The 14,563-nt window shown below is 41.1% G+C and overlaps 1 protein-coding gene across 2 annotated transcripts in view; it reads right to left on the bottom strand.

Moving 5' to 3' along the window:
* Positions 1-9,238, bottom strand: part of PTN (pleiotrophin) — a 71,206-nt gene extending 61,968 nt beyond the window's left edge. For both annotated transcript variants that reach the window (XM_038165275.2, XM_027445011.3), the window contains exon 1: positions 8,837-9,238. The gene's annotated coding sequence lies outside the window, so the exon portion shown is untranslated. The remainder of the gene's footprint in view (positions 1-8,836) is intronic.
* Between the last annotated feature and the right edge of the window lie 5,325 nt (positions 9,239-14,563).

The raw sequence follows: 14,563 nt of genomic DNA, 5'->3' as shown, positions 1-14,563 counted from the left end.
GTATAGTCATAAATAATTCAAACTATAGTACATAGCAATTAAATGAACAAAGTACATGCTGTAATATGGTACACTTGGTTTTCAGTCTTTTCCTCATATAGCTGTATTCAAATTCCAGCCATTCACAAGAGCACACACCCTTTGTGAAAGCCAGCACAGATTTGCTGCATTTGGGCTCAGAGAAGCAACCAAAGGAAAGCCAGAACCACTTTTCATGTTTCGCTACTACACAAACAGATGTGTTTGTAAATATTATCTCAGTTGCAGAAGATTATAAGGATCCATTTTTGAAAGTAGCCTGAAAATAATTTCCTAGGTCAGACTCATGAGTAGGAGGAAAAGAAGGTGAAACTCCTTGCTCTCATTCCTATCCTTTTTAAAGTTGGGATTCTTTCATCACAAAAACATTACCAATTCTGCAGATTGCTGGGGGCAGGTAGAAAAATGGTCCCCACTTTGCCACATTACTGATTTCTGACAGCTTTACAAAGCCATCTCAAATGTTATGTCCAAAAGTTTTCTCCTTTCACAGGTGAAAACAGAGGCTGCTCTTAGTGGACAGACAGAAGCATCCACCTGCCCTCAGGATGATGTCCAAACTTTTCAGTGCTAGAAGGTTGTAAGGTAAAAGGTTTGGGCAATGGGTTATGCCTGGCAGACACTGTGCCTTCAAAAAATACAGTTATTCATGTTGATGGACAGAAGCTTACATCAGAAAGCCTTGGAAAAGTACAGTTATTAATATTGATGGACAGAAGTTCACATCAGCTCTCCAATAGTTTGACTTTCAATATAAAATACTTGAGGAGCTCACAGTTAAAGAGAGGATACCAAAGACACCACAGTAAACACATTGCTCTGAAACTTATCACAAGAGATGTCATCCCCACCTACACATAAAAGGTATGAGCCTGAACACATACAGTATCATAAAACACTCACTTCAGCTGTGTTAATCTTCTAGATTAAGGCATTGATCCAGCAAAGGTTTCATATGCTTTTTTTCCATTGTCTAAGTAATCCCACTATTCCCAGTGAAATAACTCATGGCACATAAAGCTGTTCTAATGCATAAGATTTACAAAGATTATAGTTAAATTACAAGTGACTGGGATGACTGACTGGTTTTAAAAGGCAAACATACCTCTATAATCCAAGCGGACAAACAATGAGTCTGAAACACAAACTGACCTCAGCATCCTATTTAAAGCTAGAAGCCACAAAGGGCTTTTGAGTTTGCCTTCTTTATCACCCCATAAACTCAGTTCCTACACTGTTTTGCTAGGGCAGGGCAATTCCTAAAACACTAGATTCAAAATAGCTACTCCTATTTATGCAGTCCATAATCCCTGCAGCTCTTTATAAATCCTCTGCTGGTGGAGGACATGTGATGATTATTAACCGCGGGAAAAGTGGAAACAACCTTTAGGCTCCTGTGAGTTCTGCAGGTCTTTAGTCAAACTGCCCATACCATAACTGGATCTCCTAGGGTGGGTTGGGGTTGTTTGGTTTCATTCCCCACCCCCTAATCTTCTGTTGCTTGAGAAAGCCTAGAAGAGGAGGCAGCCTGCAGCATGGAGCAAGTATGCTAATGCCATATCAAACTAACTGCCATGCCAACGGCAATCAAACACACACGCCTGCTCACACACTTCTGCCAAATAATCACTTAAGCAAACATCAACTACAGAGATTAGCAACAGCATCTGACAACATGCAAATCAGGCAAGAAACATGGGCTGAAGGGACATCTTAGCAAAGTGAGGATTTAATACGTGAAATGTGATGAAGTTCCTGAGTCAAAACTCACAGGGTGTTTGGAAGATTTCTGAAAATCCAATCTGTCGGCCTTCTAGAGAGAGCTAGTATATTGGTTTCTTTTCACCACTTGGTCCCTACTGCATATCAGTTGCACCTAGGCAGGCTTCTAATAAAAGAAAGTGACTCTCGTGCAGATAAAAACATCTTTGTGACCTCAGGGAATGCAGCAATCCAAACAACCAACCAGGCAGTCAGTCAGGTGGCAGGAGCTACTGGGAAGCAATCAGAGCATCTCAGGGGCCTTTCATCAGCACCAGAAGGAAAGATAAGCCTCTACAATAGAGGACCGGGTTTTAGACAACTGAGGGCAAATCACCCCTGGAATACAGAAAAGGCTACTTTCAAGTAATTCTTATTTTTCAAACTACAGAAACAAAGTACTGTCCTACCAGAATTAAGATAAAGTATCAGAAAAATCACTTTATTGGTCTTTAATTTACTAATACATACACCACTCCAAAGACACTCTCAATGAAAGTAATAAGATTCTGCCACAAGGAATGTGAGAACAGTCACAACCATTTGCCAGCATTATAATGCATTTGGGTCTTATTTTTAAGATTTTATTACCCAAACAAAAGGATGGCCACTCTTTCTAAATCTTAGGCTGAATTCTATAATCCATCTTCTGACAAAGCTCTTGCTGAAGCATCAACTTTCCCTGAATAATGGCTGGAGAATGTGTCCCCGTATTAGTATTCATCTCCATTTAGCAGGAAGAACATGATTTAGTGAGCTGGAAAACATCTCAGTATGGAAGCAGATGAAGTTCAGTTGTCCCAAAGAAGACTATGAGGTGTAGTGCCATGGCACTGCAGGGACAGCACTGTATTAGAGCTGCCATCTTTCTCACATGCTATATCTAAGTTCCTTCCTGTATCATTTTCAAAGTCAATAGACAATGCTACCTTTCCTTTACTATCTAATGAAGTGTAGTAGAAGAGTATCAGAGAGATATTAGTATATTAGTTTAGGTATTTTGAGCAAATAGCACTCTTTGCATTGTTGTTTGCAGGATGCAAGCAAGAAAGAAGAAGAAGAAAAAAAAATGTAAATTTCTACTTTTTTTTTTTTTTTTAATTTAAAACAGATTTTGATATGGAACTACTGACATGCTGTGTCAAGCATATTTCAGATAATTCTGTCATGGAGGCAAAGATGCTCCAGACTGTGGGCCTTCTGCTGCTGACTACAGAAGGGCATGTATATTTTCGTTACACTATTAGGGCTCTCTAGCACTTTGAGATACATGATGTGTGAAAGGTATAGCTAAATAAATTAAAATGTTTAAAAAATAAAAATAAATAAGAAAATAATAAATCTGTTTCACTAGTGATCCAGCTGAAACAAGGATCCTTAAATGTAATAGTTTGAACATCTTTAGTTGGCCATGAAACTCATCCCATTGTTCCCAGGATTCCGAGAAACAAAACCCAAGAACAAAGCACGTTTTGTTCCTGATATTTCATGGAACTGAATTTGAGAAGCCAGTTCATTCGTGGCCATTGTTTGCAACCAGGCAGGAGCATTCTGAGTTCCACAGATATCATTAAATGCTTTTGCCAAAACACAGGGATTTCCTCACATCTTAGAACATACCCGTTGAGAACAATTATCTGTTTTTTACCTTTATAATTCCAAGGGAAAACCTAAGGCAACAGTCTAATGCAGGTAGCAAGTCAGATGGTAAAGACAACAGTAAAGGGATCTATCTTTCTTAATGGGCTTTGAAAAATGTAGACTTAGTTTGCTCTCAAACCTGAGAAATATGCTTCCTTAACCTTATAGCTTGCATGCCTTGTGCTCTTACTGTGTCTGCCACCAGCTGGACTGGCTCCACCAGTACCTGAGAACATCATCCCAAGCATGTAGTGGGAGACTTGCTGAAGGAAAGAAGAACACACACAGCCTCTTTCCCCTTACAGTTGTTCCATCTGGTTTTACTCCTGCTGCTCGGAGGAGAACTTGTTCAGATAATGAGCTGCTCCAAAAATATTTGGAGACAACAAAAATTCAGTTTCATGTGCAATGTTATCTAGCTGCAGACCAGTGCCAAAACAGGAATTTGGACTGTGGTATTAGAGATTTCTCTTCTTTCTCTTCCCTCCCCATAGACATCTAATGATGGTATCATCTACAGCTAAACAAGGGATGCTCTACAAGATCCAAGCTACATGGGAGCTCAACAGAGACTAAATGAGGAAGGGCAATTTTTATACCACTCTTGTGAAACATTCAGTGAGTTCTGAAATAGCACTGGCAGGCCTCACAGGAGCAAGGACCAGTTTAAAATTGAACTTGAGTTTACTAAACAGTCATGAACTGGAGCCTCAAGTACTATTTATTTTCAGAAGCTATTTTTATCAGAAAATCCCCAGCTCCTGTAATGTTCTTCTGCTCTGCCTGCGTCCCTCTCCTGCACCTGCCATTGAATAGCACTTACCAAACACTGTGCTCCTTGGGACCAAATTAACATTTTAATATTTTTTTTCTTAACATAAGGAAACCTTAGCATAAGGTTATACACACTGAAACCAGAATGTGTTATTCAGGGAAAGCAAGTGACTTTCTGGGAAGAGGAGGGGGTGGAAGGGTAGAATCACCTGATTGCATCAGTAATACATATAGCTCTTTTTCACATTCCCTCTTCTCATCTCCCATGAAACTGCCTACAGCTGTGTTCTCTCAACCTGCGGTCTGAAAGACATTAAAAACCAGACTGCAAGAGGACTACACTTTTTAAGAAGTCACTCCCACACATGTAAGCAAGAAAGGAAATTAGAAAAGTGTCTTAGAAAAATGCCCCCTTCCCTCCCAACATTCAACTGTTCATACTCAGTTCTAAACAGCAGTCATCATGGTGCTGCCAAGGGAGGTAGTGCCAAATAGGTTAAATAGTTCAGTGATTCCATTCTTTGGAATAACAGAAGGTGAGACATACTGATCTAGTTTGATAAAATCCTACAAATCCCTTATACCTTGATAAAGTAAGCCACTGCTGAGAACTTAAAGTGAACTACTTTTATACTACTATGTCAAATATCACCTTCAACAGGGCATTTCATGCCTTGGAGGTCCTTACTCTTTTACTAGTGAACAGACTGTTGGAGCCTGAAGACAGTCTGAAAAGTATTAATGAACTTGCAATCACAGATTCAGCTCTTGGAGCAAATGAAATTTTAAGCAGCAAATTCCATTCTAGCTGCCAACTCTTATTTCATGGGCTGGATCAAGTTCATGTTAAAGACATTGGGATTAAAGAGTTTCTCCAGCTCATGACCATCTCGGTTTGATACAAGATCAAAGGTTTGCAAAGCATACTTAAAAAAAAAAAAAACACCCGATTTGTCTCCATTTAATGTGTAATACTGCTAGCACAAATAACATTATCTGAGGTGTCCATCCCTGGGAAGTTAATGACATGTGGAAGATACACCTTTTCTCAACTTGCTTGGTTGCTGCTGTATCAATCCACAGACACATTCCTTACACAATTATAATGCTCTGTGGGTTTTTGTAGTAAAATGCAAACTTCCACATTACAGAAGTCATTGATCACTCCTTCAATTTCATTTTTCCACAGTGCTTCTGATGAAGAAAGCTGATGTGAAACAACAGACTCAGATTTCCCTCAAATCTCCTCAAATGCACATTGAATATTTGACAATGACCACTTCTCTATTTTCCTCCACACGGCTCCATCAGAGAGAACCCTCTATGCATTCAGAGCAGCACAATGGATAATGATTTCCAAAGCATTAACTTGGAGCCATTGAGACTTGGATGTTTTCAAAATGCATCTATTGTGCACAAAGGATTCTAGACTACCCCAGCTACTCTAGAAGAGTCTTTTTTTGCCTTTCTCAAAACATCCATCCCTTGAGCCATCCCTGGAGTGCATTGTTGGGGCTGATTCCTTAGTGCAGCAAGTTCCATCAGTCAAAGCTCAACAGATACAAATAATATCAGGATATGGATATAAATTAGTGAGACAGACCCTAAATAGTTTTGACAGGTTTACTAAGTATATATAGCGACACAGAATGCTATTCCTGCTGTCAGACATCAATATGTAGACAGAAGATTGGGGGCACCATGGAAACTCGGTGACATAAGAGTGGTATTGATTGGACAGAAAATGAGGCTGCAATTTAAGCTTAAAGCTGCCAGAGATGCCAAGAATGGAGAATGACCTCCAGCAGTGAATTTTCAGCATAAGCTCCCTGTGAACAAACCAGTCCAAGAAGGATAAATCAGGGACAAGCTCACCAGGGATATGGGTCGACCAAATGCAGGCTACCCTAAGCAGACAAGAATCACTGTGTGTGTGTGTTACAGTGACCTAGTTCATTCAAAGACAGCATTTTAAATAGTTTATTATAAAGAAGCTCGAAACAAAGAGACTTCCTCAATTAAAGTCCTGAAATGAATCCTCTAAATGAAAATGCTTTTGATACACTGATCAGCAAGCGGTTGTAAATATCAAAGCAAAGCTTACATTGTTAAATACCAGTTCCCACAGAAAACAGCGCTGTTGGAGTATAGGTTATGAGGAGGTCTGAACAGAGCGCTAAGTTTCATGAGCAACACCCATTACAACCCTAATGCCTCAGTGCCCCACTGGTACACTTGATAATCCTATCTTCCCTGCTGCAAAATGCAATAGAGTATGTGGTGAAAGAGTGCATTTTCAGAACTCCTGGGAAAAAAAAAAAAAAAAAAAAAGGAAAAAAAAAACGCCTATTTTTAATTATTTTCTGAGGATTCAGGACTACCTGTTCCTAGTATGAGAAAGAAGAAACAGAGGACATGATGGGGAGGTACCTTGCTGGAGCCATGACCACTGAAAGGCAGCTACGGAACAACGTTCACACCAGCAAGAGAGGGATGAATCTACACAAAACATCGATCAGTACAGGATCCTCCTTAGTGCCAGTATGGGTATACAGGAATATGGCAGTGGGATCACACCATGGTCATGGTTTGTATTACTTTAGTAAAACCAACCTTCTGCTGGCAAGGATGTATCATCTACAGACTGTATCTCAAATAACGGTGATAGACATCTGGATAATTGTAAAAGTCTGCTTTTGGTAGGCAACTTCTATGCTATAAACAAAGACTTACCCATTTGTAAAAGAAAGATTTGTTGCTGGCTTCTCTTTTTTTTTTTTTTCCCCCATCGAAGAGCTTGCTTTGCAGCATGCTAAAGTCAGTAAGTTTCTGTCCTTCAATTTCATCCAAAGGTTTGTAAATAATAAGTCAAAGTGTTTAGCTTAGACTGGAGACAGGGGTATATTAAACCTTGCCATTTCCTTTCTCTTTAGGGAAAGTTACTAAATTGCACAGCAGGGTTTGTTTGCTTTTTTTTTTTCCTGTTCTATTTTTTTTCTTCTCTTCCCCCCACACCCCATTTTGTTCTCTCCAATGAAATACCTTATCCATTCACTTCCAAATTTTTATTACCATAACAAATTAATATTTCTTGTCACAGATATGCAGGTTCCTTTATCCCTTCAGACCTCATTATTTTTAAAAGCTCTTTTTTCTTTGCAGGGAAAAGATAGAAATACATAGCCAAAAAAAAAAAAAAAAAAAAAAGAAAAAAAAAAAAAAAAAGAAAACCTTTGCTTTGTAGGTCAGCTCAAGTCCACTGTCTGGAAAATGTTAAGGACAGGTATTTCTTCCTAGTGACTTTTCTCATACCCTTCCCTTCTCTCGCTGTTCCTTCTCTCCACCTCCCTAATACAACCACAGTTACACACTTAGTCATTTCCTTGACAAAAACATTCAACTTTGCTAGAAGGATAGAACAATCATGGCCAAAGAAAGAAGAGAGTTCAAGAGTCAATGAGCCACAGGTAAAGAGTTCTTCCACTGTACTACAAGCCATTTAGAGCAAGTAGGATCTAATTAAAGCACCCACTGCTATCCATAGCAGCAGGGTTATCTCACAGAGAAGGACTTAACACGTTGCAAACATTTCCACAATGCTTCTAAGAACCAGCTAGTCTAGGACTGACATCTTATAATCCAGCTTCAGAGTTTCACTAAGCTAATGCACAGCAGACATTCACTACCAAAGCGGACCGCTTGCCGTGTGGAAGAGAGGTGTGTGACGGCCAGCTAGAACATGTAAAAGGAGCAGAGGAGCTCCCAAAGAACTGATTTTTCCCTTTTCAAAGTTTGCCTTTTCCCTATGCAAAGCTCTACTTTTAAAAGGGAGAGGATGAAGGAGGGCAAGGAGTGAGAAGCATCAGTGTTGGAGACCACAACACATTTGCAGAATAGCCTGTATGCTCAATAGGAGAAAACTGTATTTTCACCATTGTTAACCCAGATTTTCTCCCAACCCACCCTTCCAGAGGAAATGCAAGACATAAACTGACAAGAGCAGTTTTAAGTAAATCAGCACTTGCTAGAGTCAGTTGTTTCGCCAACATCAAAGTACAGACAAGAAAGCTAAGTCCCAGGGGAAAAAAAAAAAAAAAAAAAAAAAAAAGTATATATATAAAATATATAAACGTATGTATAATATGTAAATGTATGTATCAGTTAAAGTGCTCAGTCTGAAGGTACAATTTAACCTCACTTATCAGGAGTCTCAGCCGGGACACTCCTGGCACAGGGCACCTGAGACCTGCAGGAGTTTCGCCACCCTGGGGTCCCCGCTGCCCTCTCGTCCTCACAAAGCGGATCAGCCCGAGGACTCTGCTTTCCCTTCCCCGCCGTGCCACGTCCCCCATCACCACCACCAGCACCCCTCTCCCCCTGCCACGGCTCTTGCCGCTCCCCGACACCCCGGGTTACCCACACCCCGAGCGGAGCTGCTGGTGGGCAGCCCCAGACCTGGGGCAGGTGCCTGTGGGGCCACAGGTGTTCCCCACCACCAGCACCACCACCACCGGCCGCTCTCCTCAGCACCTCCGAGGACCGGGGGGGACCCGATGCGGTGCTGGGGTGCGAGACCCCGGAGCCGAGAGGGGGTCGCGCCTCCCAGCCCCTGCTTACTTACTTGGGGCGGAGAGAGGCTCTTCTCCCGCAGCTGAGAGGGGCGAGCCGCGGGTGTCCCCGGTGCGGAGCTGCTGGTGGTGGTGGTGGTGGTGGTGGTGGTGGTGCTGCTGGTGTCGCAGCGCGTCCCTTCGCTTCCCCACGGACGGGCTCGCCTTCTTCTCTTCCTCCTCCTCCTCACGCCCCGCCGCTCTCTCCGGCCGGGGGATTTCTTCCCGAGATTTTTATACCGGAGGCAGGGAACCTGATCCTCCGCGCTTTGACTCGACAGAGCCCGGGCTGCGGCGAGCCGGCGAGAGGAGGGAGGCGAGGCGGGCGCCGGGGCAGAGCGAGCGGCCGCGCTGCCCCCTCGTGTGATGCGGCGGGGGCGCCGCCGGGAGGGTCACCCGCGGGGCAGCCTCGCCCCCGCCGCCGGGGGAGGGATGGAGGGAGGGGGCCGGGGGCGGGACGGGGCCGCTCCGCCCGAGGATGGGGCTCCGGGGGGCTCCCGGGGTGCCCCCCGCCGCCGGGGGGGCTGGAGGGGCGCGGGGCCCCCGTCTGAGCCGGTGCCGGGCTTTGCAGGGCGGTCCCCCCCCCCCCCCCCCCCCGCGACAACTTTTGTCGGGGTGTTTCAACGCTTCTGGTTGTGGTGCTTTGCTGGAGTTGTGTCAAGGCTCTTATTTAGGCTTTTCCAGCTTTTGGGTTCATTACATCCATTGAAAAAGAATGTTCCCCAAGCCACAGCTTAATTTAAAACGAAGTGGACTTGTTCCAAAGTCCAGGCAATTTCTGCCTAATTCCTGATCCCCAGAGCAAGTCTCCGTCTTGATTGGAAAGACTGAGCCCATTGACTGCTTGGGTCTCGGCTGGGGTTGCAGCTTGTGGCTCCTGCTCCAGGTTTGCACAGAAATCCAGTTCAGATTCTTCTCCTGTTTCCAGAGGAATGAGCTAAAAAAGTAATTTGTCTGGCACCGTACACATTGCATCATCTAACACCTACCATCTGTGACAATGGAAAGCACTGTGCGGCTAGTCCCAGCGTGGGCAATTGCACCCACCTGGAGTCTTTCTTCGTAAAGTAAACTACTCCCTTCCATCCACACCTTGGCATCTTCTTTTCATCACAGAGTTATGTGTTTAGTCCTGGCATGGCTGTTAAGGATTTGCACGACGGGCAGATTTAATGACAGTGATGTAAGTTAAAACAACAACTTTGGTTTGCAGTATAAAGCGGTGGCTTGAGACGGAGAGAATATTCTTTCTAGCAGCCAGCTGAGTGGAAATGAGCACTCTATAGTACACTTTGTCTTCATGTTTCAGCGTGTGTGAAGCTGAACGAATCCTTGACAGCTACCTTGCACCTTCCTGGGGGCTTCTTAATGAAATCCTGGCATGCTAAGCACTATGTACATCTAGAGAAAGACGCTTCCCATCAAGAAGCACCTGGTGGTGGCTGACACTTTAAGCCTTCAGTGGGTCTCCATCCAACCACAATAGCACATTTCAGATGGTCAACCGTGTCTGAGTAGCAACAAGAAAGTAGGGAAGAAGACAAAGTCTGACCTGAAAATTCACCTTGATTAAGACCAAAGCATTGCACCAAAGTGAGTCAAGAGATTTCTTCACAGAAATCATCTTACAGAAATCTGAGTCTTAGTTAAAGACTGAAATTTTCATTTTCCACTTCTCAACAAACAATAGAAACTTTCTGCAGAAAGCAAACATTTTTCACGTGAAATGCGTATGATCTCAGAAGCATAATTTGTCCATTGAATTTTAGAAGCATTAGCAATCTTTGGCCAAACCTGCTTGCAGCTTTTCTCCATGCCTAGTTTTCCATAGCTCAGAAATTAATTTTCTGATGCTAAGTTTACATGCACTGAAATTAGTTTTGTGTGATACGGCTTGGCTCTTGATTCAAAGGCTATACTAAAACTGCAGATGAGATTAACACAGCTGCTCAGGAAACAAATGGTCTGAGGCACCTAAGAATGAAAATGAAAGTATCTTGGTCTTTGATCAACACAGTAAAATGTCTTTTAATATTAGTATTATTTCTGTCTCAATAGCACCTTGAGGCTTAACCAAAGTTTCCAATGCAATAAGCACTGTCCAGATGTAGAAAGATATTCTTTACCCTAAACTGCCCAATGTTTGATGCCTTTGAAACTAATGGAGTACAACACTTGAATTTCGTACTGAACCTTTGCTATTGAGAGAGAACTTGTGAAGACAAGGAGGTGAGACTGTTGGTCAAGACAACAGTCTTGGAAAGATCGACGTATCTTCTTTTGCCAAGAAAAAAACATCGACTCTATGTCGACTCACTGCCTCAAAGGTGCCTGTTCTGCTGGTTCCCAGTGGAAAAGAACAGGAGAGCATGAAGGGACTGATAGAAGACAAGTTATGGCTATTCAATTGCCACAGGGATATTTTCCTTATTGAAAGAACTGTGAAGTTGGATAGGTTTACCTCAAGAAGTTCTCTGCTGTTTTGTCATTCCTTTCTTTTTTTTTCTTTTTTTTTTTTTTTTCCAGCCAGGGCTTTTTCCTACATGATCTTTGAACAGCCTAATCTAAGCTTCTTGTAATGTACAGAAAAATCCATACAGAAAATAATTGTCTTTTATTATTATTTTCCTGGTCTGGATGCACAGATAACCTAGAAAGGAGAACTGCTTGCAGACTGTAAGTGTCTTTAACATCCTCAATGTTTGTTTACAGCTGCTGGTTCAGAAACAGCGAAAAATAAGTGAAGAATGGATTAGCAGCTGTGGAAGTCAAACAAGCACTTTCATGTATCCACTTTGCTTCCCAAAACTACAGCCTAATGAGCTGAATTTCCTTTGAAAAAGGAACGATGAGGGCTAAGAGTATAAGAAGTTATAGAAGGACTTCTTATTCATGCCACATGTAAGTGCTCTTGTAAGCAATCCAAAAGTATTGGATCCCAAATATTTCTATCTGTAAATATTCAAGGCTGTTTGGGGGAAAGAAGCTCACTCACAACATGAGATGTGATTTGTGCCAAGATTTAGAAAGATCCTCATAATAAATTTCCTCTTACTGAGTTTTTGTTGTTGTTGTTTATTTTTTCTTCCTTTGCAAAGTAGTAAACAATTTTATCATCTGAAACTTGTGTTTTGTTTTGTTTTCTGTACTTTCAGTCAATCATTTCACCAGCAACCTGAAGGAGATACTTGGATCTTGTCACCTTCTAACAGGAGTTTAGCACTTCTTTTCTAAGATGACCTTGAAAAATTCTGACTCCAAACCTACAAAGTCAGTAATTTTCTTCCAAGAAGTGCTTCACTGGTTTTGGTCCCACAGCTGAGTAGAAGGAGGCTGCGCTTTTCAAAAAGCAAACAAAACCACTTGTGCACCAGTTAAAAGGTCAGCTTGGCCTGAGCTTGCTTTGTTTGTTTCACAAACACTGTAAGTATCAATTTCTTTCTCCAGTCCTCTCTAGCCATCAGCAACAGCAGCTCCAGGAAGATGTAATGTGATTCCAGGAAAACAAAATAGAGAACTTGAGAACAGCTTAAAGATTTTTTCACCTTTTGCTCTACTGTTGTTCCCAAGCTATTGAGCTGCCAAACTCTGGCAACTGAGTGCCCCGCATCCCTATTCCTCCGCTAAGATCAGATTTCCATTAGTGATACTGAATTATTTAGTGAATGCATCAAACATGGAAATCAACCACTTCTGAGCTGTGTTCCTTCTCACTCCATCTTTCATTTCAAGTCCACACAATGGCAGGCTTATTGTCACAGGGACTATCAACCCTATAATTAGAGTGGAAAAATCCATGGAGTTCAAAAATAATAATTCATACCTCATTCTCTTGTATAAGTTCTCTAGTATATTAAAAATCAGTTTTCCCAGATGTATGCAGAAGAAGGCAAACAGAGAGCGCGAACCCAGAAGAGTTATTTTTTTCATACACATATGCTAAAATCTTCAGATATTTTAAAATAATAAGTCACTGTCCCAGGACTTGGTCTTATGCTTCAGTCACCAAACCATGAATACATGTTGCAACTTTACACATTTGACTGATTCTATTTTCTACAATGGGATTAAAGCTCTTGTGCTCAAAATTATTCATGTGCATACATCTGCATGTTGCAGTTTGAAACCCACAAACATAATGCAACACAGCAGGCCTTTCCAGACCCCAGCATTTAAAAGAATGCCATTCGTATGTTGGCTCCTCTCACTATTTTCTTCTTTTGTGTTGGCAGTCCTGGGAATGGAAGTCCTACATATCCAGGATTTGAAATCTATTAGATAGATAGATAGATAGATAGATAGATAGATAGATAGATAGAAATATAATCATAGCTCTGATAAAGACATTGATGCTATGAGTAGATAGACTACCACTTTTTCTTTCTTCCCCTGTTTAAATGAACATGTTCATTCTAATTAGTTTTACAGCTTGGGGAGAAGTATAAAATATAACAAAATGGCATTTTATTTTGAAGGGCTGAATAAAAGCTACTTTTTATTTTTTTTTCTTTGTCACTGTATTTGTATAAAAAAAAAAGCACTACTATAATCATTTGCCTATAAGCTCAGATATAACATGCAACCATTTTCCAGTTAAAAGTAAAACTACGTTAATCAAATTTTGATATACAAAATCAGTACCATTTCATTCAATGTTTATACAATTTAAAGTAATGTTTCTTAATATATTCCTTTAAAAATTAATTAGTCCTTCTGTGGGGAGATACCATTAGGCGTGCCCTGAATTTACAACTCTGAGCTGAATGTATGAACAAAGAAGAATTTCTGCTTACAAAAATATTCTCTTACCTTTTAAAATGATTTGTTTGTCAATTTGTAAAGGGTTCACCTGTGTAATTATGATTATGCTAAACTTCACATTTAAAGACTTAAGTGGTTTTGAAAAGTTTTCCTTACGTGTAATCAAATGATGAGATGTTCTCCTTCAGTGCAAGTGTTGAACAGACAGCTAAGTCCTTGATTATGAATTTTAGTGAAATCACAGCAGTAAAAAAGGAACACTGAGAATTTCATATTGACAACTAATAATCAAACATGCTCAGAAATACCATTATCAAGACTGGTTTATAGCTGGTGTGTTTATTCTGCCACAAATATCTTACAAGGCTATAGTGGTTCAGCCTCAGTTCATAATTTAGCTTATCAGCTCACTATTTCAGAGAATATAGTAAAAGCTTGCATATATTATCTGAGATTTTTGTCTTCAGTTTAGCTAGTAGCACTCACTGGAGTAAAGTCAAGCCTGTCCAGACTGAAACTAGCAGTTGTTAAGTAGCAGCAGCTCATCCATAAAGTAGGACATAATAAAAATGGGGCCCTAAAAATGGTCGCTGCTGAGGATGATGGGGTCGCAAAGCTATTCAAGTGCCAGCTTGGTAGCTAGATGTTTTCATGAGAATAAAATAAAAACTGAATTCATTTTAAGGTTAAGTAGTACCCTCTCCATCCTACCATTTTAGAAATAATTATGGCAAAATGGGAAAATTAGGAAATATGTAATGTATAGACATAGACACACACATAATGAGTAACCAATATAAAAGTCTATTGTCAGAAATACAGAAACTGGAAAATGAACAGCATTATCCTGCGCATGTGCATACCATATTAGTTAACATAATGGCCATGATTTTCCTCCATAAGAACAAAATTAGGTACATCTGTTCTTAACTTACTGGCAATTTCTTGCTTGAGATTTGAGCCAGTTGCATGGCCCTAAT

This window comes from Anas platyrhynchos, chromosome 1 (genome assembly GCF_047663525.1).
Source record: "Anas platyrhynchos isolate ZD024472 breed Pekin duck chromosome 1, IASCAAS_PekinDuck_T2T, whole genome shotgun sequence".
NCBI lineage: Eukaryota > Metazoa > Chordata > Aves > Anseriformes > Anatidae > Anas > Anas platyrhynchos.
Note: the sequence above shows the minus strand (reverse complement) of the source record. Positions and strands in the feature narration are given on the sequence as shown.